The sequence below is a fragment of the Gadus morhua genome, chromosome 19 (genome assembly GCF_902167405.1).
Source record: "Gadus morhua chromosome 19, gadMor3.0, whole genome shotgun sequence".
In the NCBI taxonomy this organism is placed as follows: domain Eukaryota; kingdom Metazoa; phylum Chordata; class Actinopteri; order Gadiformes; family Gadidae; genus Gadus; species Gadus morhua.
This window is the reverse complement of record NC_044066.1, coordinates 20,639,082-20,644,081: the sequence shown is the minus strand read 5'-3', so window position 1 is coordinate 20,644,081 and position 5,000 is coordinate 20,639,082. Positions and strand designations below refer to the sequence as shown.

At 48.9% G+C, this 5,000-nt stretch overlaps 1 protein-coding gene across 5 annotated transcripts in view; it reads right to left on the bottom strand.

Annotated features, from left to right (window-relative positions):
- Nucleotides 1-5,000, bottom strand: part of grm8a (glutamate receptor, metabotropic 8a) — a 234,735-nt gene that overhangs the window by 216,454 nt on the left and 13,281 nt on the right. The window lies entirely within an intron of this gene.

Genomic DNA, 5,000 nt, shown 5'->3' with positions numbered 1-5,000 from the left:
GTTTTACAGAAGGGAGCATCCAGTTTCCGTGCAGGGCGTAGACGGTGTAGCTACGGTGGTTTGATATAAAGTGGTTAAGTCGACACATCAGCTTTTAACTTTGGATTTAGATCGTGCTTAGAAATCATAACACAGGCCTTAATGCTTAGTTAAGATGAATTTGTTTGCTTGTATTCAATTTCTTTTTTGCTATTAATATTTAAAGGCTATTGTGCATTTATGGACCATGAGTGAAGACAGCAAAGAGCCGACAACATGTAGGATGAGATCCCAGGCTGGACAACGCCGGGTTGTAAACCTGTCAAAGTGTTAAGCGTGCTAGTGCCTTAACTGTTGACACCGTGGTCAAAGACCAGATCACATGACACAATCTAGAACCCAAACAAAGCCAGACCTATTCCATTGAAGGTCCGCTGTACACACTGCTCAGGGAAAACAACATCCAGTCCAGTTTAAACAAGTTTGAAACAGATAAAGGCTAAAGTGGGAACAGAAGCGATCCCTTCTCCACATCGGCGGGGGAATTGACTGTTCTCTCCAGCGGACAGTGTAGCGGCCGATCCAAGGGAATTTAGTCATCAGAGTCTCTTCATGTCCGATGCTGCGAGGCAACACCCCCACAGTATCTGTGTGTGACTCGTACGGTGTAGGCCTGCTCCATCCGCCGAGAACAAGGACGTCAATGTCTCCACCTGTCTCCACCGCCCCCCACCTACAACTCCACCTCCATAGAGAACCAGGATACCACCGCCCCCACCTATTACCCCACCTCCGTAGAGAACAAGGACACCACCTCCCCTACCTACATCCCCACCATCGGCCATCCCCCCAATTCACCATCTACATCATCTTTACCACTGTCCCCAACACCACCACCACCATCACCACCCAGGACCACCTCAGCGAGCTACACCAATACCACCCCCCCCACCCACGAGCCATCTGGCCCGACAAACAGACAGAGGAAATGTTGATTCTAGGGAAATCTTCCATGAAGACACAAACCCAGAATACATATTCAACACAGAGGAAGGCCAGAATACACGGTTAATTTATTTTCTGGGAGATTCGCGACCCTTCTGTGTGTGTTCGCCACAATCTGTGCTTTGGGAAGAGGCTGATGAGGGAGATGAGAGCTGATGAGAGCCTGGGCGTCGGGCCTGCAGTTGACTGCTCTCTCTCTCTCTCTCTCTCTCTCTCTCTCTCTCTCTCTCTCTCTCTCTCTCTCTCTCTCTCTCTCTCTCTCTCTCTCTCTCTCTCTCTCTCTCTCTCTCTCTCTCTCTCTCTCTCTCTCTCTCTCTCTGCGATGAGTGGGTGATTGCCAGCGACTGCCACTGTTAGATCAGCCCATTAGAAAGAAAAAGGCATATGTTTATGGTGGCGCCGGTCATACAATACGCACAGGATTGCCGCCAAAACGCATTCTCTCTCTCTCTATGGCTCTCTCTCTCTGGCTCTCTGGCTCTCTCTCACTCTCTCTCTCTCTCTCTCTCCCTCTCTCTCTCTCTCTCTCTCTCTCTCTCTCTCTCTCTCTCTGATTAATATTCACACATAAACAGATACACCTGAATGCCCACACGAACATACAGTATGCAAATAAAGCAGACCTGCATTCGGATATATCCGCCTACGTTATATACGTAAATTCTGACTAAATTCATGTCTTCACACCGCTTTCTTTCAAACAGACAGACAAACACTGGCAAGCACACACGCACAGGCACACAAACAAATCCACACCCACTTGCATACATCTATACAAGCATCTTGTGGACACACATTCAAAAGCAGCCCCAGAAAACGTAAATATTATTTACTTACATGTGACACAATCTCTTATTCACACACACACACACACACACACACACACACACAGACACACACACACACACACATCAAATCCCCCTTTCCAAACACACACTACAAATCGCCCTTTCCTCACACAAACACAACCACGCACACATCATCAAATCCCTCTTTCCACACACACACACACACACACACACACACATTGAATCCCCCTTTCTACATACACACACTCACACATTACCAAACCTCCCTTCCCCCAACCCCCTGACCCCCACACACATACGCACACGCACACAACAACGCAGGCACGCATCACTATTTCAGACACCTGAATCAAAAATACAGTTACACACGGACAGATGCCCTCATATATCGAAGACAAACCCCTCACGCTGTCCTCCTCCTCTCCCCCTCTGAAACGGAATAGATACGTCACACACACACACACACACACACACACACACACACACACACACACACACACACACACACACACACACACACACACACACACACCTTTAATCCTATTAGGGAAATGCGAGCAGGACCGTGCAGTGTGCGGCTGCCGGCTCCACTCTGTTCCCTGTGATGTATAAACCGGGACACAAATGAGGCATCCATCATTTTGAGGCGCCGATGTCATTGTTGCTGTTGTCGACGTTGTCACCGCTGTCGTCGCCGCTTTTTGTTTTTTTTTACGTGCAAAACCACTAGGTGTTTTTGTCGTTAGCGGTGGTGCGGCGGACGCGCGGTCGTTTGCGGGGGATCGGTGTGGGGATGGGAATAACCGGAGTGACTCTCGGAGTGATGGGGCGAGGGAGGGAGGGAATGGGGCGATGGGGGAGGCTGGGGAAATTCGGTTAAGATTCCGTTCCGTGCGTGACTTGGAACGGTGGTGCCGGAGAGACACACAAACACACACATACACGTGTGTGTCTGCGTGTGTGGGTATCTGTGTGAGTTTGTGTGTGTGAATCTGTGTGCGTGTCTCTGTGTGTCTGTCTGTGTGTGTGTGTGTCTCTGTCTGTGTGTGAATGTGTCTCTGTGTCTGTCTGTGTGTGTGTGTGTCTCTGTGTGTCTATCTGTGTGTGTGTCTCTGTGTCTCTGTGTCTCTGTGTGTGCATGTTTGCGTCCGTCCGTCCGTCTGTCTTTGTATGTGTGTGTGTGTGTGTGTGTGTGTGTGTGTGTGTGTGTGTGTGTGTGTGTGTGTGTGTGTGTGTGTGTGTGTGTGTGCGTGTGTCTGTGAACAGGATAAATGAGTAGAACTAAAATGCCATGGGTGTCATTACAGCACTCATATTTCATAATCATAGCCCCCATCCATCAGCCATGTTTGCCTAATGATCTCAAACACATCAGAGACAAACACACACACACACACACACACACACACACACACACACACACACACACACACACACACACACACGCGCACACACACACACACACACACACACACACACAAACACATGTCAACACAGAGACTTTAGGTGAGACATAAGATAGGAAGTTCTCTCCCGTATATTACCATGCACATTAATTTATCCAGCCTCATAATTAGGTGGGATTAATCCTTGCACACACACACACACACACGCACACACATTCCTACCTCTTAATATTGCACTGCGTCACATATATGGTGACTCAAAGGAATGTTAATTCGGAACCGATACAGACATATACACACACAGACACACACACACACACACGCACACACACGCACACACACACACACACACACACACAGGACCCAACCCACCGCTGGTTCGGAGCGGCCCACAGCGTGGCTGGGAGAAGCAGAGCTGTGCAGACTCATGCACACATGCATAATTGATGCACACACCTTAACGTGCGGCACACACACATGCATACACACACTCATACTCACACACTGATACTGATACACACACACACACACACACACACACACACACACACACACACACACACACACACACACAAAGCCTCTAATGTCACAAGTATGGAGGCTAATGTAGGATAATGAAACTCTCTCTCTCTCTCTCTCTCTCTTTATCTCTCGCTCCCTATCTCTCTCACAAACACAATTTTTCTCTCACACACTTAGACACAGTAATGTCACAAATATGGAAGCCCATACTCTCCACTCTGCCACCGTTAGATTAACCCATTAGAAAATGGTGGCGCCTGTCATACAATACGCACGGCATCGGACGCCAGCACGCATCCCCGCCCCCGTCTTCAACCCCTCTCTCTCTCTCCCCCTCTCTCCCCCTCTCTCTCCCTCCCTCCCTCCCTCCCTCCCTCCCTCCCTCTCTCTCTCTCTCTCTCTCTCTCTCTCTCTCTCTCTCTCTCTCTCTCTCTCTCTCTCTCTCTCTCTCTCTCTCTCTCTCTCTCTCTCTCTCTCTCTCTCTCTCTCTCTCTCTCTCTCTCTCTCTCTCTCTCTCTCTCTCTCTCTCTCTCTCTCTCTCTCTCTCTCTCCCTCCCTCCCTCCCTCCCTCCCTCCCTCCCTCCCTCCCTCCCTCCCTCCCTCTCTCTCTCTCTCTCTCTCTCTCTCTCTCTCCCTCTCTCTCTCCCTCCCTCCCCCTCTCCCTCTTCCTCTCTCTCTCTTTCCAGAGTTCCTCATGGTAAAGGGCGATAAAAGGCAGGGAAGAATGGTTGCCACAGCGATCATTAGGGGTGTCACGGGTGTCAAACAGCACGCATTCGCACCTCCCCCGCACAACACAACGCCTCATAATGTCACACACACACACACACACACACACACACACACACACACACACACACACACACACACACACACACACACACACACACACACACACACACACACACACACACACACACACACACACACAAGCTCATATTGCCAGGCAAAAAGAACATGGCAGAAGGCATATGGGGAGACTAAAGTAGAGTTCAGTGCAGAATAAAGCAGAATACAATATTATGGCGTTGATAGAATCTACTGAGGAACGGAAAAGATTGTAAAGTAGAGTAGAGTAGAATAGAGTACATCAGTGGTTTTCAAATGGGGGTACACATAACCATAGGTGTTCCTGGCAGGATTACCGCGGGGCCTCTGAAACATTATCAATTGTAAGTTTGTGTCTGTAAAATGATCCGCCGTTAAAACGATATTAAATATTAAAATGTATGCAGAAGAATCTGAATAAGTGCACAAGCCAATGTTTTTCACTGCTGTA